Genomic DNA, 23,975 nt, shown 5'->3' with positions numbered 1-23,975 from the left:
GGGTTCAATCCCTGGTAGGAGAACTGAGGTCACATATGCTGCAGGGCAACTAAGCCTGCGCACCACAACTACTGAGGCCCTCACTTTCTAAAAGCCCGCATGCACAACAAGAGGAACCTATGAGCCACAACTAGAGAAAGCCCATGCACTGCAAAGAAGACACAGCACAGTCAGAAAACAGAAAGAAAGAAAAAGAATGGTTTAGTCCCCTGACGATCTGGAGAGATAATTATAGAAGCCCAGATGTCAACATATTAACTTGTGAGAAATATAACTGGCAAATTGATCAGTCTTTTATGCCCTAAGGACAGGGAATTCTAAACTTTTGATTCCTGCTGAGAAGGTTGCTCAATTAGTGTATGTAGTATAATCTGCTAGCTGCCTACCAGGCATACATTCCTATCTGGCCCCCGACATATTCTTCCTGACAGAGGTCCAAACTGTTCATGTGCCGCTTGTGTGATAAAGGAGAATCTGACCCCATCCTCAAATTGGGAGTTTTGAAGTCTCCATCTGGTCTAAGCCAACAACATTAATTCCATCCTCTTGCCATGTAATTGACTCAGGGATGACGTGTAAGCCAATCAGCAGGTAACATATCCATGGAAATAATGTTCTGTGCAACAGTGGGCGCCTGCGCGCTGCTAGCTGAGTGAGACTGCTGGAAAGTCCTCCCTTCTCTCCGGTACTCCTCCCCTCCCCTCCCTTTCCATCCTCTTGCAGTAGCCGTGGAAACCACCTGAGCACAAAGCTAGATGTGCAGGGCAGGGCAACGACCAACAGAGCCAGAGTCTTCGTTCTGCTGCATCTAGAGCCTGTCCTACATTTAGACTTCCTGTTCCGTGGAATAATACCTTTCCTTCACATTTAGAACAGTGTGAGATTTCTATTATTTGCAGCCAAGAGCATCTCCAGATACATACTCTCAAAACAAAAGAGGTGAGTTATGGGACTCAAATATCTCGACAATTTAGAGCTGGATGTGCCCTCCTGGGGGCCTTCCCTGGTGGCTCAGCTGGTCAAGAATCCCCCTGCCAATGCAGGCGCGAGACAAGAGGAGGGTGGGATTCCTGGGTGGGTAAGATTGCCTGGAGAAGGAAATGGCAACCCGCTCCAGTATCCTTGCCTGGAAAATCCCATGGACAGAGGAGCCTGGCGGGCGACAGTCCACGGGTTCTCAAAGTATCGGACACGACTGAGCGCGCATGCCACACCACGCCACTTGCCCTCCTGACCCCTCACTTTCTGATGCTCACCATCCCCTTCTGATCCTTGTCTTCTCAATTTAGATATATTAATACCAATGCTTCCAGAGCAGTTTGGGGATTATTAACACTCAGCAATAATTAACTTTTTCTTTCTGCTTGAGAGCTAAAATATGTTCCATGGTTAAGACAACTTCATACAATTAACCCAATGCATGTGTTTATAGTTTAGTTGTCACTCTCTCCTGTAACAGAACAGGTGCATGTGTCAACTGACGCGATCACATTGCAGGGGTAAGCTTCCCGTCACGTCTTACTACTTGGTTCCAGCTAAGATCTTTATTCAATCAACTCAAGTCTCCATATCTGGCTCAAGTGTGTCAGATTCTCTGATTTTAAAGGAAGATATATTTGATTAACAAATATATATATGTATTACATATAAATTAAAAAAACCCAAAATATATATACATATATATTTCACTGTAGCTGATTTTCACCTGGAATGTTTTCAGCTCTGGAAGAGTATTAAGTAGCTTTTCCTCAGAGAGTCTCCCAAACACAAATGCAATGTCATCGTGGGACTGCTATGAATAGATGCAACTAGAGTTCCAACCACAGATTCTAGCCAGCAACTTCGGACATTGTTTGGGTTTTGCTGTCCCTTCAGCCAATGTGGCTTCTACAGAGAAGTGGAACCATTATGAAATGTAGGATATTTTTGCACGTGACCGTCCCAAACTGAAGTCATCTTAAGACAAAGGAGGCATCTGAAGCAGTACGTGAGCGTTGACCAAAGATGTGAGGTGAGAACTTTACAGCAAGGATTAAAACAAAAATGGCAAGCAGCACATGGATGTCTACAAAAAGAAAGGCATTCAGAGTAACTGCTGAACCCAAAAGGCTTCCTTTTTTCCCAGAACCATATTAAAGGAAGCACAAGACAGCATTTTTAAATGGGTCAATAGCAGTAAGTCAGAAAGAGAAAAACAATATAGTGTTTTAATGCATATATATGAAATGTAGAAAAATGGTACTGATGGACCTATTTGCAGGGAAGGAATGGAGACACAGACATAGAGAATGGACTTGGGCACACAGTGGGGGAGGGAGAGAGTGGGATGACGGAGAAATATATATATACACTATCAGATATAAATTGGATAACTGGTGAGAAACTGCTGTGTAGCACAGGGAGCCCAGTCGGGAGCTCTGTGAGGACCTGGGGGGTGGAATGGGGGAGGGGAGGAAGACTTGGGAAGGAGGGGATGTGTGTATACTTACGGCTGATTCACGTTGTTATATGGCAGAAACTAACACAGCATTGTAAAAATTAAAAAACAAAACAAAAATAAAAAACAAGGTGGATAAGCAGCCAAGATTGTGAGCTTATAATAAAATAACTATTATTATTATTAGATATAATAATACATAATAATAATTATTACATATAGCTGTGCTGTGCTGTGCTTAGTCGCCCAGTCGTGTCTGATTCTGTGTGACCCCAGGGACTGTAGCCCGCCAGGCTCCTCTGTCCATGGGGATTCTCCAGCCAAGAATACTAGAGTGGGTGCCATGTCCTCTTCCAGGGGATCTTCCCAATCCAGGGATCGAACCCAGGTCTCTGGCATTGCAGGAGGATTCTTCACTGCCTGAGCCACCAATTATTATATATTACATAATAATTATTATATATTAAATAGTAATTACAAATAATATGTCTATAATATAAATTTAATAAAAATAATAGTATTTATTAAGTAGACTATGTGTTAGGTGACATCATTAAAGCTTTATATAAGTATCTCGTTCCTTCCTCATCACAATTCTTGGAAGTAGATATTGTTCTACCTGTTTTCTGAGTCTTAATGTAAACGTCTTACCCAAGTCCCATGGCAAGTAAGAGCCAGAAATGAGAGCCGCCCACGGTCTGCCCAGCCCCAAGCAGCATTACAGGCATTTTCCTCGTGACTTGCAGAACCACGCATACAGATACTTACACAGAGTTGTGAGCAGACAGTAAATATAACCCTGAAGATATAGACTTAGGGTTACCAGTAGTCCAACCTCCTTCCTTCTCTACATCAAATCTTAGGGCCTAGACTTTATCTAAATTAGTTTGATTACAAATCACATGGTTGATAAATTTGTGTGCAGAATACTCTGTTTTAGAGAACTTTACAAATCACTGACATAATTTCTATAAAGCCAGGAACAAAATTTTGAATTTATATATGATGACAATTTATCTCAAAAAAAGATGTGCCCTTTGTGCTTACACCAATAATAATATATACATGTGTTTATTTTCCCTTTACTCTTAGCAACACTGGGTGTTATCAAGTTTTAATTTAAAACTTTCACCAATCTGATAAGTGTGAATAGTATTTTGCTTTAATTTGCACTTCAAATTAAGAGTGAAGCTGGGTACACTGTCACTGATTTACTGTCTATATATCTCTCTTGCAGAGTTCGGTCTGCTTATGCCAATTTTTCTTAACTGTTGATCATTTTCTTATTAATTTATAAGAATTTTTGTATAGTAAGGTAATTAACCCTTTGTCATGCTTTTCCCCCATCATGTTTTAAAAATAACTGTTAAAATTTGTCATTTGCTTTATGATTTGTGTATGTTTTTATTTTGTCAAAAATACTAATTGTAAAGAATAATTCCATCTTTTCCTCAACAACTTGAAATGCCATATTTCATTGGTTGTTAGGTGCACATCTTTTTGACATTTTAAAACCTCTGAAATCAGAATATGTCTTAAAATCGATAATATTTTATGACTGCTTTTATTCAGTTTAAGGAGTTGTCATTGCTTATATATACACAAATTGTTCATAGTTGTCAGCATTTTCATCACTTCAACTGACTTATTCTGTGATTAAAGGAAGGAACTTGATTCAGCCTAGACAGTTGGCACATTACAAACCCACCACAGATCAGATGCTTTTCACATATTAATACAGAGAATTGCATTTGTAGAATTCTCAATTTTCACCATTCTTATGTTCTTTTAATGAACTCTACCTGATGTTTGTGAATTATTTTATTATGTTCTGTTGATTCTTTAATGTCTAATCTTCACAGTTATGTGGGAGGTTGTTTTTGTTTAGTCATTCAGTTGTGTCTGACTCTTTGTGACCCCATGCGCTGCAGCATGCAAGGCTTCCCTGTCCTTCACTATGTCCCAGAGTTTACTCAAATTCATGTCCATTGAATCAATGATGCCATCTCCTCTTCTGTTGTCCCCTTCTCCTCCTGGCCTCAATCTTTCCCAGCATCAGGGTCTTTTCCAATGAGTCCATTCTGCACATCAGGTGGCCAAATATTGGAGTTTCAGCTTCAGCATCACTCCTTCTAATGAATATTCAGGATTGATTTCCTTTAGGATTGACTGGTTGGATCTCCTTGCTGTCCAAGGGACTCTCAAGAGTCTTCTCCAACATCACAGTTCAAAAGCACCAATTCTTTGGCACTCAGCCTTCTTTATGGTTCAACTCTCACATCAATACATGACTACTGGAAAAAAATATAGCTTTGACTATACGGACATTTGTTGGCAAAGTGATGTCTCTGCTCTAGGTTTGTCATAGCTTTTCTTCCAAGGAATAAATGTCATTTAATTCATGGCTGCAGTCACAATCCAGAATGATTTTGGAGCCCAAGAAAATAAAGTCTGTCACTGTTTCCATTATTTCCCCATCTATTTGCATGAAGTGATGGGACCAGATGCCATTATCTTAGCTTTTTGAATGCTGAGCTTTAAGCCAGCTTTTTTACTCTCCTCTTTCAACTTCATCAAGAGGCTCTTTAGTTCCTTTTCACTTTCTGCCATAAGGGTGGTGTCATCTGCATTTCTGAGGTTATTAACATTTCTCCCAGCAATCTTGATTCCAGCTTGTGAGTCATCCAGCCCAGCATTTCTCATGATGTACTCTGCATATAAGTTAAATAAGCATGGTGACAATATACAGGCTTGAAGTATTCCTTTTCCAATTTTGAATCAGTTGTTCCATGTCTGGTTTGAACTGTTGCTTCTTGATCTGCACACAGGTTTCTCAGGAGGCAGGCAAGGTGTTCTAATATTCCCATATCTTTAAGAATTTTCTACAGTTTGCTGTGATCCACACAATCAAAGCCTTTAGAGTAGTCAGTGAAGCATAAATAGATATTTTTCTGGAATTCCCTTGCTTTTCCCTTGATCCACTGGATGTTGGCAATTTGATCTCTGGTTCCTCTCCCTTTTCTCAGTTCAGTTCAGTTCAGTCACTCAGTCGTGTCCGACTCTTTGCGACCCCATGAATCTCAGCACGCCAGGCCTCCCTGTCCATCACCAACTCCCGAAGTCCACCCAAACCCATGTCCATTGAGTCGGTGATGCCATCCAACCATCTCATCCTCTGTCATCCCCTTCTCCTCCTGTCCTCAATCTTTCCCAGCATCAGGGTCTTTCCCAATGAGTCAGCTCTTCACATCAGGTGGCCAAAGTATTGGAGTTTTAGCTTCAACATCAGTCCTTCCAGTGAACACCCAGGGCTGATCTCCTTTAAGATGGACTGGTTGGATCTCCTTGTAATCCAAGGGACTCTCAAGAGTCTTCTCCAACACCACAGTTTAAAAGTATCAATTATTCGGCGCTCAGCTTTCTTCACAGTCCAACCCTCACATCCATACATGACCACTGGAAAACCATAGCCTTGACTAGACAGACCTTTGTTGGCAAAGTAATATCTCTGCTTTTTAATATGCAATCTAGGTTGGTCATAACTTCCCTTCCAAGGAGTAAGTGTCTTTTAATTTCATGGCTGCAATCACCATCTGCAGTGATTTTGGAGTCCCCAAAAATAGTCTCTCACTGTTTCCACTGTTTTCCCATCTATTTGCCATGAAGTGATGGGACCAGATGCCATGATTTTAGTTTTCTGAATGTTGAGCTTTAAGCCAACTTTTTCACTCTCCCAGCTTATACATCTGAAAGTTCTCAGTTCACATACCGTTGAAGCCTAACTTGAAAGATTTTGAGCATTGCCTTGCTAGCATGTGAAATGACCACAATTATGCAGACATATTTATTCATATGCATGAATCTAGTATGTATATATGTAACATAAATTTTCTATATATTGAGATATACACGTTTGAAAGACAGAAAACATTTGTGTTTTATCCTTTCTTGGAAATTAACACACAATGTGAATAAATACATGCTTGTTAGGTGAATGTTACAGCTTTGATGGCTCATTTAAACATCTCTTCTGTATCAGGCGACTCTCCATATATCATCTCACTTATATATCATTATAGGCAGATGAGGAAACTTAGGCACAGGAAGATTAAGTTACATATCTGGAGCTTTAACTTGGTGACAGAGCCAGGGCTCAAAGTGACGTCTGTCTAATTCTTAAGACTATGTTTTTTGCTCCTCAGTGCTGCCTCTAAAATAAGCCCTGCTGCAATCCACAAATATACTTTGACTCCCAGTGATCATCTGAAATACCATAACTGAGCATAGAATTTCTCAGGTCGTGTGTGACTCATGAAGACCCACAAATTTTCTTGTTATACAGGTACCCATTCATCACGGAAAAACAAGATACAGTAATTCCCTATCAAACACCAAGTGAGAGACTGTATTTTCAGGAGAGTTGAAAGCAACACACATATGGCAGAAAGTCCTACTTCCATGAGCTTATGTAGGTACCTTCAAAAGAGCACTGTTAAAAATTAAAGCATAATTAATCATCTGTGTCTCACATGCTAGGTAAGAGAACTTTTCTATTTTCCTTCTTGAGTTCTCAACAGTTGCACCGAAACCAGAGGCGGTTTTGAGATTAAGATCCAATGCTCTCCAGCTAACCTTAATCTGCCCATCACTCAATTCTGGGTCAAAGCGCCATGGTGACACAGGCAGCGTGCCTTTGAACGTGCGGCGAGCCAGGTAACAGCTCTGCTCCCTGCGGTGGCAGGCGAAAGCTGCAGACATTGAACGTGGGTCATATTCATGGGCAAGTTGCGGGGGAAGTTTCTACTTGGCTCGTGTCATAATAGATTCATTTGTTTCGCCCAAACAGGTTGATTTATCTAGGAATTTGCTCATTTACATGCCAAACACATTGATCAAACTTGATCTGAGCCAAGCAGAAGTAGGCCATGCAGTTTACCAGTAATACAGACAAAAATAAAAACCTGTTTGAAGTCAGGTAGCTTGACTAATCACATGAAGAATTTGTTATATACTTGCACACACCCTTCATTAGAATTTTCTGTTACTCAGACTGAAAATTAAGAAAAGAAAGGCAGGCTCTTTTTGTTACCGATGGTCTCATCAGTTCATTTGAAAACATTGCATGACAGGGCTTAGATATAGAGGCTAGTCCAGTCAGCACGGATTTCTCAAGAGGTCATTATGTGCAAAGTTCTGTGGAAGAAATGGAGAAGGAGGGAAAGGAGGGGGAGAAGAAGGAGAAGCAGAAGCAAAGCAAAGCAAATCAAATGAAAGAGGAAAAAAATAGTATCTTCTCTGGGGTGGGGGTAGGGAGTGTGTGGTCTTCTTTCCATGAATCCTTATTTCAAAGAGCCCAGGTCAAAGGTGCCCTTAAGAGTGAATAGGGTCTTTCAAGAAACTCATAATGTTTTACCATCAAGTTTATCTTTGAAATCAAAGAGAAAAAAGCCTAGAAATTTTCTGTGAAGAGGCGACTCCTGGCTCCTATAAGGAGGCCATCAGCATAGGCTTCTGGTTCAATCTCCCCAAATCAGAAGTGAGAGCTAAGCAAGGATCTGAGGGTCCAGCATAAAGATCATGAGAAACCTAGTATAGATACGAGGACTCAAAGGCTGCTGTGAGTAAGGGGACTGCCAGAAGGAGGCCTCAGCCTGGGAAAGAACCTCCCAAGGGGCCAAGGATGCCAGACCAGAGTTTTAAATTCTAACCTGGCTTCTCCCCACCATGGTCTTGGGTGTATCATCACTGAAGCAGTAGCCAGGCCAGCTGGTGTCTCAGGATAATTTCAGGGTGACCCAGAAGCCCTGCTGGGGCAGGGTGTGGTGAGGCATCGATGAAAACAGGTGCTGACCACTTATACCTGCACCCATGCTCACTCCAAACTGTAGGACCCCCTGCGTCACATTCTTGGAGTCTTTCTTTCCAGCACAGCAGCATCTCAATAAGACTTTTAAGAGCAAATTCCTGACCAGTGGTGTTTGCCAGTGTGATGGCAGGAAGCAGGGCTGTGGGTTGCTGCTGCAGTATACCCAGGGCTCTCCCCTTCGAGGACCATTTTCTCTATTATCTTAAAGTCACCAGGAAGAAAAACCAGGCCTGGGCATTGGCTCTTCCGGAAAATGTACAACTAAACAGAAAAACAACAAAACTGAAGAACACATGCCTCATGAATTTTGAAAGTAGAATTATTGTTACAGATGCACCATGAATTTAAAACGAGCAACAAATATCCTCATGCAGACACAAATAATATGATGTGGATACAAGAGGTCAAAAAGGGGTAAGTAGAAATGACAGGTATGAAAATATAATAAAGAAGAATTAATAATAACAATAACAGAATGTGTATATTATTTACTTTGTAATAATACATACAGAGCAATGCTCTTTCATGCTAACACAGTTAATTTCCACAGCAACTCTGGGAGTTAGGAAGTAGTATCACCCCTACTTGACAGATGAAGAAATCGAGGCGTAAAGAGGTTAAGTAAATTCCCTGAGGTGGAGCCAGGATATGAACACAGATATTCTGGCTCCATGAAACTAATAGTGAGGGATATTCTGAAAGCAGAACTTCATGAACAAGATCAAATAGAAGGAGCGGAGGATAAAGGTAAGTGAATGAAGTGTAGCAGTGCCGGTATCTGAATAAAAGAGCCTGTGAAGTGAAGGAAAAACCAAATTGAGGAGAGGAAATATTTGAAGTGAATGGTGATAAATTCCACAAAACGAAAGATGAAAGACTGAACGTTAAAGAGCTCAGACAATGCCACAGATGATCAGTAAGGAAAACCCTATATCTAGAAATATTATAGTAAAATTTAAGATTAGCAAAGACAATAATAATATTAAAAAACTCTCGAGTCAGTCTTCTTCAAGAAAACAAGAATGAGATTGACATCATGTATTGAAAGGGACTTTGTGTGTGTGCTAAGTCCATTCAGTCGTGTCCAACTCTGCAACCGTGTGGACTTTAGCCTGCCAGGCTCCTCTGTCCACGGGATTATCTAGGCAAGCATACTGGAGTGGGTTGCCATGCCCTCCTCCAGGGGATCTTCCCGACCCAGGGATTGAACCCATGTCTTCTGTGTCTCCTGCATTACAGACAGACTCTACCACTGAACTGCTGGGGCTCAGTACATACACTTAAGTGGATGAGGACCTTAAGTGCAAGATTTTAATGAAATGCTTGGATTTATGCTCTCTTGTTTAGAACTGGGTCATTTTCCGTGTTCTTTGGGGAATGTCGCTTTCTATACAGAAGGAAATCACAACGTACTCTTGCCTGGAGGAAATCGCAACCCATTCTTGCCTGGAGAATCCCAGGGACGGAGGAGCCTGATGGGCTGTTGTACATGGGATCTCAGAGTCGGACACGACTGAAGCGACTTAGCATGCATGCATGCATTGGAGAAGAAAATGGCAACCCACTCCAGTGTTCTTGCCTGGAGAATCCCAGGGATGGGGGAGCCTGGTGGGCTCCTGTCTATGGGGTCGAACACGACTTGAAGCAACTTAGCAGCAGCAGCATACAGAACAGAACATATCAAGTGACAGAAAAATGGTTTACAGAGTTTTAAAATAATTCAAAAGAAATAAAAGAAATGTTTAAAAAGATGTCAGATTTAACTAGATGATCAAAGAAGCAACTCAATATTTTATAAAACTAAGACACAGAATAAGAATCTCTCTGAGGAAATACCTGGGTTTAAAGACACATTCAGAAAGCTTGAGCTGCTTTCTGTCTGCTGCTAGTGAAAAACTGATAACTAAGAAAGAATAGAATGTTCAGAAAAAAGACAAGACAAAATTGGGACAATTTGAGAACAAAGATAACTGCAATAGATTGAAACACATCAAATATATTTAAGTACACAAGTTCCTATTTACACACCCCTTCCCCCAGTAAAATAGCCCTTATAGGTCACTGTTAGACAATGTTGATAAAGCAATATATCATTTAGGAAAACTGGTAAATAAAGGGAAAGTAATCAGGCATTTATTCTACCTTTCCTACACATACTCTGCTACAGAGTAACTAAATAGTAGATGAGAGGAAGTTATTTTTCGAGTATTTTGGATAAAAACAAAGGAAAAATAGCTGAATTGAATAGAATTCATTTACAATAAATGAATGGAGCTTACCATTGATTATCAACAGCTGCTAACACTACACACAGAGAACAATCAAATATTATGTACCTCCTGATGGAAGAACATAAAACATAAAAATCTTTGAAAAAACCTTGCCAAAAAATTTAACCTGAATCTCATATACTACCAAAGCATAGAATATATGAGGAAAAGAGGAACACATTGAACCACACCACAGAGGTGCAATCAGAAACTGAGACTACAGAAAACTCCATTGCACAAATAATCCAGTTTTTCAACAAATAAACAACCACAAACTGTGTTCTATGTTTAAAAAAAATAATAGTTTTACAAATAAACAAAACACCTTATAGCCCCTAAAATATAACCAGTCTAAATAAAACTAGTCTGCTCAACAAATTTTATCTACTGTGTGTAATTTGAAGGCAATCTTAAATAACAAAAAATAAGCAATACATTTGAAAAATAGCTTTTAACAGTTTGAAAACGTGTTTTCCCTGCTTCCTTTTCCTAAAACCCTATTATCAGCATAAATCAGAGGCTCACAGAGGGACTGGTAAATAAACATACTTGTTATTTCATTTTTCTATTATCTGTTCCAAAAGACCAAAGCAAAATAAATGGATTCTAAAAATATTTGTTAATAAAGATAACAAAGAGCCACAATTAGATTGACAGACAACCACACAGAAAGCAGTGCAAGCCAGAATACAATGGAATGATATTTTTAAACAGCTGAAGGAAAACAAGTGCCAGCTTACAAAATATCCTTCAACTAATAAAGAGAAACAAGAAAGTATTTTTAGACCAAGAAAAATAGAGAAAATTGACCATGAATAGATTTGCACTGAAGGACATACTAAATGGTATTATTCAGGCAGATGAAAATATACTCCCAGATGGAAGACCAGAAATACAAGAAGCAATAAAGAACAATGAAAATGGTAAACGTTTGAGTTAATCCAATCAATATTGGATTAACTACTAATTATTATTATTATTACATCTTATTTAATTTAAAATAGTAGAAAAATTTAAAACTTGACAACAATAGCACATACATTGTACTATTAACATTAGTACTGAATAACATTAGGTTTTGCTAAGTCTAGGATTGCATGCTGCAATCTTTAGGGAATCCCTAACAGATTAGTCTGGAGATGGGAATGGCAACCCACTCCAGTATGCTTGCCTGGAAAATCCCATGGAGAGGAGCCTGACCATGGTCTGAGAGTCAGACATTACTGAGTGACTAACCCACCACCGCCACCCACTACCACCACCAACACAAGGCTGAGAAATGGGAGAAGGGCTGGAGAAAAAGAACTGTAAAAAGGTAAGTCAGTCTAAGAGAATGCAAGCAAGGAAGGACACAAAGGGGATGAAACAAATAAAGATTAAATAGAGAGGTAGAAGGTTTAAGCTGAATGTACCAGTAAGTACATTCAGTGTAATTAGACTAGCTAGTTCAATTGAAATGAAAGGATATGGAAAAAAATGCTATGCAAATTCTAACCAAGAGAGAACTGGTTGCTTCTATATTAATACATTTTTAAAAAGTTGATTTTAAAGCAAAAACTCTTACTAAAGAGGTCCACTTCTTAAAGAAAAAGAGCAAATGTTAAACCAAACTTTCAATTTAACAGGAATACACCACACACACATAGTTTGCATGTAACTCACAAGATTTGTGTAGAACTAACAATTAGGGGGAATATAATTTACGGGACTATATATACATTGTTTCACTGCTCACTGGGTGGTCAGGCTGTGCCACAGGATGGAATGTTATGTTACCAGAAGTGTGGTCAAGGCTAAAAGGCGGATAAGTGCCACCCAGGGAGGAAATCAGTACAAGATTCAAGGTCGCTGAGAGCAGAAGACACAAACAGCAGGTTCAAGTGGCCCAGGGTTTACTTATAGCAAAAAGAGAGGGCGATAAAATGTGCAAAGATCCAGCCTCTGGAAATGCCTCGGTCCCCCATGACCAGTGGATCTGTTCTGCTAGCAGCCAGGGGACTGCATCCTCTCACTTCAAGCTGCTGTGGAAGGGCCCCCACCCCTCCCACCCAGGATCTAAATACAGAAAGCTGGAGGCGTGCCTGGGGGTCACTGACACACAGACTTAAACAGAACAAAGGAGTACCTATACATCAAGCCCAGGACAGGAAAATGCATTCCCTCACAAGGCTGAGAGCCCAGAACAGCCTGTGAGGGCTTTTATCTCCAGTAAGGAAGTGCTCCTGGGCTTAGGCAGCTGAGCAGGAGCTGGCAGACTGTATGTACATGACTGCCTTTCTATATAAAATTGACAGAATTATAAGGAGAAATAGGCAACTCCATAATATTAGACAGATTTTCATACACTTTTATCTAAAAAATCAATAAGGATGCATAGAAGATTTGAACAATATAACGAACAATCTTGGCTTAATTTACTTTATAGATCATTGTACCTAACAATTATAGAACACGGTTTCTTTTCAAAAACACAAGAGGAAGCAGAAATTCTAATATGTGTTCAGTTGCTCAGTCGTGTCCAACTCTTTGTGACCCCCCTGGATCGTAGCCCACCAGGCTCCTTTGTCCATGGAATTTTGCAGACAAGAATACTGGAGAGGGTTGCCATTTCTTCCTCCAGGGGATCCTCCCAACCCGGAGATTGAACCTGTGTCTCCTGCAATGCAGGTGGATTCTTTACCACTTCACAATTATTAAAGAAATTCAATCCAAAATTCAAAACCTTCACATACACACACAAGCAAACACAGAACTCATGGACTAATTATTTCAGCGTAAATTCCAATATTTAAGGAATAAATCATGCCAATACTAAGTGAATTCTTTCACAGAAATAGAACAGGAGAAGAACCACTTCCTAATTTTGTTTTATGAAGAGAGCGTTATCTTGATACCAAAACCTAACAAGGATATCATAAGAAAAAAAAGTTGAAGGACAATCTTTCTCATAAAGATAGATGTGAAAATCCTAAACAAAACAATAGTAAAGAAAATTCAGCTTTGTCTAAAAGGATAACGAATTCCAATAAACTTGTACTTTAGTAGTGAAAGCTTGGTTTGACATTTGCTATAGCTTCCTAGGGGCTTTCCAGGTGGCGCTAGTGGTAAAGAACCTGCCTGCTAACTAAGCAGACATGAGATTCGGGCGGGTAGAGAGGATCCCCTGGAGGAGGGCATGGCTACCCACTCCAGTGTTCTTGCCTGGAGAATCCCGTGGACAGAGATGCCTGGCAGGCTACGGCTCTTAGGGTTGTAAAGAGTCAGACAATGATTGGAGTGACTTAGCACACATGCACACACACAGCTTCCTAGGTGGCACAGTGGTGAAGAATCCACCTGCCAATGTGGAAGATGGAAGAGATGTGAATTTGATCCCTGGGTTGTCAGATCCCCTGGAGGGGGAAATGGCAACTGACTCCAATGTTCTTGGTTGGAAAATTCCATGGACAGAGGAGCCTGATAGGCTACAGTCCGTGGAGTTGCAAAGAGTCACAATTGAGCAACTGAACACACACGTACATGCTAAATATTAAGACTTCACATAGGGCTTCCCTGGTAGTATAGTGGATAAAAATCCTCTTGCCAATGCAAGAGACATGGGTTCGATCCCTGATCCAGGAGGATTCCACATGCTGTGGAGCAACTAAGGCCGTAGCCACGACTACTGAAGCCTGTGTACCAAGAGCCCGTGCTCCGCAACCAGAGAAGCCACTGCAGTGAGAAGCCTGGGCACTGCAACAAAGAGAAGCCCTGCTCACTGCAACTAGGAAAAGCCTGTGGGCAGCAACAAAGACCCAGGACAAACTAAATAAATAAAGAAATAAAAAATTTAAATTTCATGTATAGCTATGATCATTTAGACAGTGTAGTATATAATTGGATACATAGTTTATGACAAAGGTGACACTGCAGAGCAGTAGGGAAAATGAATTTTTAACAAATTATACTTCATTGGATAGAAAATGAAATTTGACTCTTACATTATACTCAGTAATCAGTTCTAAGTGGATTGTAGCTTTAAGTTGAAAAGCAGGATAATAAAGCTTCTAATAATTGATATAGGAAAATATCTTCATTACTTTGGCATAGGGAAACACTTCTTAAGGGTGGAAAAAAATCTTAGCCATAGAAAAATAGACTTGAAAAATAAAGACTTCTATTCTTTAAAAGACACAATTGAGAGAGTAAAAATTCAGTCTAAGACTTGAAGAAAGTACTTTAATACATATAACTGGCAAAGAACTTGTGTGTGGAAGATACCAAAAAAAAAAAAAAAAATTCTACAGAGTGATAGAAAAGTACAGGCATTATGCAAACCTAGAACTTCCAGACTTCCAAGCTGGGTTTAGAAAAGGCAGAGGAACCAGAGAGATCAAATAGCCAACATTTGTTGAATCATAGAGTAAGCAAGGGAATTCCAGAAAAACATCTACCTCGGTTTCATCGGCTACACTAAAGCCTTTGACTGTGAGGAATCATGACAAACTGTGGAAAGCTCTTGAGATGGGAATACCAGACCGTCTTCCCTGTCTCCTGAGAAACCTGTATGCGGGTCAAGAGGCAGCAGTTAGAACCCCGTATGGAACAGCAGTTTGCTGTAGGGTTGAGAAAGGAATGCAACGGCGCTGTCTGCTGTCACCCTGTTTATTTAACCTGTACGCCGAGCACAGGATGAGAAATGCCGGGCTGGATGTGCTCACATAGGCCTTCCCTGGCAGTATTGAGGGTAAAAGCTGGAATCAAGATAGGTGGGAGAAAGCAACAACCTCAGATATGCAGATGATACCACTCGAATGGCAGAAAGCCAAGAGGAACTGAAGAACCTCTTAATGATAGTGAAGGAGGAGAGTGAAAGAGCCGGCTTAAAATTAAATATTCAAAAAACTAAGATCATGGCATCCAGCCCTGTTACTTCATGGCAAATAGGGGAAAAGGTGAAATCAGTGACAGATGTCCTCTTCTTGGGCTCTAAAATCACTGTGGATGGTGACTGCAGCCATGAAATCAGAAGATGATTGCTTCTTGGCAGGAAAGCTATGACAAACCTAGACAGTGTGTTGAAAAGCAGAGATATCACTCTGCTGGCAAAGGTCCGTATAGTCAAGGCTACGGTCTTTCCAGTGGACACGTATGGTTGTGAGAGCTGGACTGTAAAGAAGGCAGGGCGCCAAAGAACGGATGCCTTCTCACTGTGGTGCTGGAGAAGACTCCTGAGAGTCCCTTGGACAGCAAGGAGATCAAACTAGCCAATCTTAAAGGAAACCAACCCTGAATACTCATTGGAAGGACTGAAACTGAAGCTCCAGTATTTTGGTCACTTGACGCAAACAGCTGACTTTGGGAAAGTCCCTGATGCCGAGAAAGATTGAGGGCAGAAGGAGAAGATGGCATCAGAGAGTAAGATGGCCAGATGGCATCCCCAGTGCAATGGACATGAACTTGGGCACACTTTGGGGGATGGTGAGGGATAGGGAGGCCTGGCGTGCTGCAGCCCGTGGGGTCACAAAGAGTCGGACATGACTGGGTGACTGAACAACAACAACAATAAAAAAATAAAAAATCCAATTTTAAAATGGCAACTGAAGAACCTCTTGATAAGCGTGAAGGAGGAGAGTGAAAGTGCTTCATGTGAGAAAGCATCCAAATGACCACTGAACGTTTGAAGATTTATTTCACATTAGTCACTAGAAAATGCAGGTTTAAATCACAATTGAATATTGTTACACACTTTGCAGGATGGTAAAAATGTAAATAAAGGGGTCTGTAAGTATGTGAAATAAATGAAACTCTCATACACTGCTGGTAGGAATATGAATTAATCCAAGAATTTATTAAACACTTTGACATTTTTTTTGGAGGTGAAATCTATGTATACTTTATTACTCAGAAATTTTGCACTTGGTACATTCATGCACCAAGAGGTTTATATAAGAATGTTCATAGCAGCATTATTTGCAGTAACCAAAGTTTGACAAGGACTCAAATTCTCATGAACAATAGACTGGATAAGCAAATTCTCAGCGATGAAAATGAACAAACCATGGCTAGTTTCATCAATATGGCTGAATTTCACAACTATAATGTTGAATGAAAAAAAGTCATACATAAAATAATAAATATTCTTTTATAGAAAGTTCAAAACACAAAAACTAAGCTAGAAACATTGTGAGTCAGTTAAGTGTTTACATTTGAGAGGAAAGAAGGTGACTGGGAGAAGGCAGGAAGGAGGGCTTCTGAGGTGCTTGCTGGTGATGCTCTACTACTAGACTGAATTGGTGTTACATTGAATGGATGTTACACCGGATGTTATACAGGATGCTACAGTGTATTTTCCACTGTATGTGAGTTATATTTTGCAATTTAAAAGAGTTTTTTTTTGAAGGAAGAAAATGATTTCACAAGGAAAATCCAAGATTAAGGAAGATATGAAGAGAAAAGAAAGTGGTAACAATGAATAAACTGATGGTATATAAGAAGAGTTTAAATTGTAGGTGTTAGAAAAATAGTAGACAATGTATGTAACACAATGTAATATAATTCAACAAAATACAATACAATGCATGTAAGTCTGGAAGAAAGGATTGGGATTAATATAATGTATTTCTTACAGATGAAGGATACACTTTTTTGGTATTGTTAAGTATAAATATTACAATTTCAAGGAAGACCACCAATTATAGACATATATTTTCCAATCCAGTGGGAAAGAAAGGTTCAATAAGAATAAAACCCACAATCAATTTTTTAATAATGGAAGTAAAGATGGAAGATTAGAAAAAGTTAGAAAAATAGAAAACAAAACACTTTGGTGGAAATAAATCGTCAGTAATCATAATCAATGTCAATGCATTTAATTGCCCAGTTAAAATGCATGTTGTTAAATTAGATTAAAAAATAAAAACTCCTTATTGTTTATAGGAAATGTAACTAAAATGTAGTGCAGGAAAAATGATGCAAATGAATGATGAAAAGAATATTCCAAGCCAATCAAAAGAAAGATGATATAACTCTCTTAATTTTTGACAAGTAGAATTTAAGGCAAAAAGGATAACCAGGTATAAAGAGCATTTATATAATTTTGTTGTTCATTGTTCAGCTACTCAGTTGTGTCCAAGTCTTTGTGACCCCATGGACTGCAGCATGCCAGGCTTCCCTGTCCATCACTATCTCCGGAAGTTTGTTCAAACTCATGTCCGTTGAGTTGGTGATGCCATCCAACCATCTGTCCTCTGTCATCCCCTTCTCCTCCTGCCTTCTATCTTTCCCAGCATCAGGGTCATTTAAATGCTTATATAAAGAGTATTTACATAATAATTTAATACATATTAGATAATTACAAAAGGCAATTTACCAAGAGGACATAATAATTCCAATTTTTACATACTCAATAACGTATCTTAAAAAAATCAATAAAATACATTTTGTCAGAAGTGCAAAAAATGAAAAAGTGATATATCTATCATTACCAGAGAAGATTTTTATACACTTTCCCCAGTTATGGGAAGGTCAAGTAATCAAACCAGTGGTAGGTAAGGTGGCACCAGTGGTAAAGAATCTGCCTGCCAATGCAAGAGATGCAAGAGAGGTGGGTTTGACCCCTAGGTCAAGAAGATCCCTTGGAGTAGGAAGCAGCAACTACTCTAGTATTCTTGCCTGGAAAGTTCCATGTATAGAGAAGCCTGGTAGGTGACTGTCCATGGGGTCTCAAAGATATGGACACAACTGAGCGCACACACACAAAAGTATAGAAGAGTTGGACAAGACAGTGAACAAGTCAACTGTAATGAACCCTGTAGGACCCTCACCCAACGGTTGTAAAAGATATAAAACATTTATAAAAACAGAAGACATATTAATTATAAAATATATCTCAACAAATTTTAGATTGGTGTGAAAAAGACCACCTTTTCTGACCAGAATGCAGTTAAATTTAGAAAGTAATATCAAAAGGTAGTTAAAACCCACAAAAGATAGCATACATCTGGAAATTTAAAAGTGCTTTTAAAATAAATAACTTACAGGTCAAAAAAGAAGTCACACTGGAAATTTAAACTGCATCAACAGAAAGAAATGAAAAATTACAATGAAATTTGGGGGGTGCAACTAAAGTGATGTTTAGTAGGATACATGATTCATTGAACTCAAAACACTGTAAAGAAGTAAGGCTGAATTTTTGTGAGCTAAACAGGTGGTTTCTTTGACAAAGAAAAAAAGAGTCACTTGCAGAAAGAGGTTTGATTTTCAGGCCCGGCACTGTGACTTTCCTATTGTGAGGTTCAACAACTTCTTAAGAGCATTGAAGTCAACTCAGTTCTTTGAGAAGCAGTAGATCTGCTGAGGCAAAAGGCACAAGTACCAGAATTATTTGTATTGTAGTCTGGAGAGCTAGAGAAACCAAACCTGGCAGCTTTCTTAGTCGCTTAGTAAATGTACTAAAGCAGGAAAACAGGAAATTATAAATGCTGCCTCCAGAGGCTCAGCAAAGCGACTTCCCTGGTGGTTCAATGGTTAAGAATCTGCCTGGCAATGCAGGGGGACATGGGTCCGATCCCTGGGTGGGGAACTAAGATCCCACATGCCTTGGAGCAACTCAGCCCATGAGCCACAGCTGGAGAGTCTGTGCGCCGCAAGGAAAGAGCCTGAGTTCCGCAACTAAGACCTGATGCAACCTAAAGAAATACAGATTTTTAAAAAAGAGGTCCAGCAAATATTGTACCACCTTCCCTGTGGTTGTGAGTGAGAGATATTAGAGCAGAATATCTTTTTGTGACGTGGGTGAAAATAGCTTGACACATTCTAACCTACTAAAGGTGTAATTTCTATGATGTGGCAGAATCTTGTATTTTCATGGATTTTTGTTTTCAAATCCTGTAAATATGTATCATGCATTGCGTCTCGGGTCCTGCTATTTTTAACTGTCTGGATCCTATTGGCATGCTCTCCTCAGTGTAGTGAATTAATGTTCTGTCTTGAAGAAGAATAAGGCAGTCAGTCAGTCACACGTGGCAGTGAACAAGAGCTGCTGTCTTGAGCCAGGATAGTAGAGGTGTGCTGCTATCCATATCAAATGCAAGCAAATTCTTCTACTGTTTATTTTTAAGTTATTCACAACCATTAAAAACAACCACAATACCCTTCACGATTCCTACTTCTACATTCCCTTTGAATTGGCTCATTGCGGTACCTACGTGGTCCCCTAGAACTCCGGGGTCAGAGGGCACACAGTCCCAGCTGGCCACAAGTAATAACATTTCACCATGGTGTTCCGTGAGCAGCTGCCTTCCCATCCTGCAATGTAAAAGATGATTCTCTTCTGCTTCTTCTTACCCTTATCACCAATACTGTGTTCCCCACAGTTTCCTGTAATCTGGGCTGTGGTTATGACTTTTGAATCAGTTCGTTTTTAATGTGGCAAGCAATGCAAGCTAACTATAATTTAAACAAGATGAAGGAATTTATTTGAGATTCTGGAGAACAACCAGCTTCAAAAGAAAAGATGGACAATGACTCTTTGGGGAGAATAGGAATCAGAGCAGTTTCAGGGATCGCACTCTTGGGACGTCCCGGACCTGCATATGACTCAGCTAAAATCATCTATCCTCCCAGGGTGTGTCTGTTTAGAAGTCAAATTCTGGGAGAGAGAACAGATTTATTCAGGATTATACATCATGGAGAAGAACAAATGCATAAGGAAGTGATATTGGGCAGGGCAAAAGCAATATGTTACATAATACCATAATATAATAACATAACAATACATTCAAATCCAAGCCCATTTCTGGCAATATGAAAAATGTAGGAAATCAAGGCATGGGAACCTACCAAGCTTCTATAACCAAAGATATTCACAGTTATTATTTTTCTAACTATTATTTTCTTTAACAGAGTAGGAAGAACACTATAAATAATTTGAAATAATTCAAATGTATACAACACATTAAAATTGCCAATAAACATGCAAATACAACATTACATTTTGATGGTATTTGTTAAAAATTTTAAAGTTAAAAGATTTTTTAAATCACAAGCATAATACATGCTGGTTATATTGCAGAAATTATGCAAGGTGAAGCAAATGTCTCCTGTAATTCTGACACACTGATATAATCACTGTTAAAAGTTTGAGATTTTTTCCTCATTATTTCTACATGTGCACATATTAATTTAATGAAAATTGAATCCTGTTGTTTCTTTGCTAAATCTTGTCATTAAATATTTCATTAAATGCCACTTAACTCTGTATCTTGGAAAGTATTTCCATGTTAGTACATTTACTCTATCCTCATTAACCATCCTTATATTATTCTATTAAATGGACATACCATAATTTATTGAACTAATCCTATTGATAAATATTTAAGTCATTTCAGATATTTTATTATTACAAATAGGCTTCATTGTAAAAATCCTTGACCTATGCTGACTCAGGTTTCTGAGTCAGTTTTTCTATAGAAATACACATATATAATAGATTGAAATCATATTAATAGTATAAATGTATATCAAGCTTTATTAGTTAGCATATCACTGATTCTTAAAATAGTATCAAAATGTGAGCTAAATGTAATCTTTATGTAAAATTTCATTTCATACAGGTGTCATAATTTAATTAAGGTAATGGTTCCTATATTTTAGAGTTTTAATTTGTTTCCAAGGTTGGGTAATAGAAATAATTCTTCACTGAACATTTGTGTTTCTAAAGCTTTAGTTGCATTTCTGAATAATTTTAGGGGATATTCCTGGAAGTGAAATCTTTGGAATAAACAATATGAACATTATTTAAGGTTCTTGATGTATATTGACAAATTATTTTTCCAAAAAGTTGTGGAATTTACATCAATAATATGACTGGGATTACTGGACTCTTAACCATTGATTGCATTGTTAATAACTTTTTCTGTGCATAGTTACATTGTATCATTTATTCACTTAGTATAAACAACTTAACAAGGCATTTCAAGCTCTTGGTAAATCTCTTTTCATAATATATTACATAAGTGAAGCATGGTTTGGTTTATGCCCTTGTTGTTGGATATTTTGACAATTTCTTGACTTACTCTTACAAACGATGGAACTCTGAACACCTGAAATCATTTAAAAATGTTATTTAGGTCCCGCTGGCGTGATGATTCTCTCAACGGGCAGACCAGAGCCATGTCCTATGTGAGACAGTGAGATGAGCAAGATCTCTGCAGACTGGATTCTTGCACAGACACGACCTTGAAGTAAGAAAGGGAGTGTGCTCTGGTGTCCCTATGAGGCGAAAGTAAATAGTCAGGTCAATGGGTATAATTTCAGATTCTGGGAGTGGTTTTGATTTGTCTTAGAAAAGAGACCATATTTGAAATAGCAGCTGCAATTTGAGTCACTATCTAATTACACTTAGGATAATCCACTCTAATTACCCAAGACTCATTTTGCTTTAGAAAAAGAGGGAAGTTAAACAGGGTTGTGCTAAGAATAATCAGGTCTCTGATGGTGACACAGTCTCTGATTTCCTTAGAAATGTGGTGTTGCTCTGGCTTTGTCTTTTGGTAGGAAGATCGTCAGACTTCCACTTGGCCCTTCCTGTTAGCCATAGTATATACTTCACAGATCAGAAGGTTGGTGTGAAAATTCTTCCAGATTTCAGTACTTGTATTCCAACTATCCACTTCTTTATTCAAGAAACAACTATGGAATGGGCTAGGAGTCCCCTTGAACCCACCACGAGCTGACTCAGATAAAAGCTTTATTAATCATCTAGTGTCAATAAACCCCCACACTTACTAGTAGACCATACTAGCCCTCTGGTTTATAGCTAGTCTTTGCCATAATTATCCCAGTAAGTGAACACAAGTCCCTTGGGGAAGACTAGCGGGTTAATTTATAGAATGTATTGGTGATCTTATTGCTGGGGTCTAGTTCCAGAGTATATCACCTCCCCTTTTCTCCAAGACATTCTAAGTCAATAAACTTACTCTGTATGGGAATTAGGTGAGCAGCAGTGATATTTGATCATGGATACTTGAGTAAAGCCTTATTTGCAGGGAATTTAGTGGGCAGTTTGTTTCTGGGGTCTGTGTGACCTACAGCCATTCTGATTATTGCCTCTACAGTGCTGTCTATTATAGTAATCATGGCCACTTTGACTTTTTTAAGATTGATTTTTTTTTTTTTAATTTTAGTTTTGGCTGTGGTGGGTCTTTGTTTCTGCATTTGGGCTTTTTCTAGTTGTGGTAAGTGGGGGCTACTCTCTAGTTGTACTCTTGTAGGCTTCCCGTTGAGTTGGCTTCTCTCATTATAGAACACAAACTCTAGGCACATGGGTTTAGTAGTTCCGGCTCAAGGGCTCTAGAGTATGGGCTCAGTAGTTGTGGCTTACAGGCTTAGTTGCTTGGCAGCGTGTGGGGTCTTCCTGGACCAGGGATCGAACCAGTGTCCCTGGCCTTGCAAGGTGGACTCACTGGACCACCAGGGAAGCCTCCCCCTACCTCTGCCACCCACCACTTTGATTTTTAAGTGTTTTTTCTGGCCACTGCCTAGGATTCCATTAACCCTGTCAAAATTAAAAAGCCTGTTTCAATGGCAGAATAACCTACCTGCATCCCCAGATTGTTGAAAATAGTTACTAGAGCACTTTGAAAATATGAAATATCCTTCACCATTGTACTTCTCAAGCTGTAATGAAGAGAGTGTATTCAAAAGTCCTGTTACTGGAAATAAGGAAAGGATGAGTGAGTAGATAGATTTGATAAATCCATTCTAGTATTCCTGTCTCCCCTCCTCTATTTTTTTTTTTTTTTTTACAAAAGTTTATTGTTAAATGTACAATAGGTTCCAAGACAACACATCATTCTAGCTATAGGCGGCAACAGATATCATGGTAGGGAATCCAGGTGTTTAAACAGGAATGGAACTAAGGGTCATCACTGCCTCAGGCGCAAGGGAACAGCTTACTTTTTGCCAGATTTCTTAATTCCACCAGTGGCCAGGGGGCCTTTCCCCGCGGCCTTTGCTTTTAGCTCCTCGAGTTTCTTCTGCTCCTCCTTCTGCTTCTGCTTGAATGCCTTATCTCGTCCATCTCCTTGGCTTGCTTCTTGGGCTGCTTCAGGGGCTTCTTCTTGCCACCTTCGCGGCCCGACATGGCGCCTGCCGCCCCTTCCCCAGACCCTGCCACCGGAAGCGGCCCTCCTCTATTTTATAAAAAGGAATTTCTTGCAACTTTATTCCATTTAGCACGGCCACCATTGAGTCCAAGTTTAGTTCAGTTCAGTTCAGTTCACTCGCTCAGTCGTGACCAACTCTTTGTGACCCCATGGACTGCAGCACGCCAGGTCTCCCTGTCCATCACCAACACTGGAGTTTACTCAAACTCATGCCCATTGAGTCGGTGATGCCATCCAACCATCTCATCCTCTGT

At 39.4% G+C, this 23,975-nt stretch overlaps 1 long non-coding RNA gene and 1 pseudogene across 3 annotated transcripts in view; one reads left to right on the top strand and one right to left on the bottom strand.

Annotated features, from left to right (window-relative positions):
- Positions 1-1,824: 1,824 nt before the first annotated feature.
- The window catches only part of LOC122446661, a 35,114-nt gene continuing 12,963 nt past the window's right edge, over positions 1,825-23,975 (top strand). For 2 of the 3 annotated variants that reach the window (XR_006270962.1, XR_006270961.1), the window contains exons 1-5: positions 1,825-2,011; positions 6,780-6,905; positions 7,005-7,150; positions 8,635-8,717; positions 21,685-21,798. This is a non-coding gene — a long non-coding RNA (uncharacterized LOC122446661). Of the gene's footprint in view, positions 2,012-6,779; positions 6,906-7,004; positions 7,151-8,634; positions 8,718-9,650; positions 9,778-21,684; positions 21,799-23,975 lie in introns of those variants that run through there. The other variant, XR_006270963.1, reaches the window with a different exon arrangement.
- Positions 23,344-23,738, bottom strand: LOC122446659 (annotated as a pseudogene).

This window comes from Cervus canadensis, chromosome 8 (genome assembly GCF_019320065.1).
Source record: "Cervus canadensis isolate Bull #8, Minnesota chromosome 8, ASM1932006v1, whole genome shotgun sequence".
Taxonomy (NCBI): domain Eukaryota; kingdom Metazoa; phylum Chordata; class Mammalia; order Artiodactyla; family Cervidae; genus Cervus; species Cervus canadensis.
The sequence above is the reverse complement of the archived record's forward strand: the minus strand, read 5'-3'. Positions and strand labels throughout refer to the sequence as shown.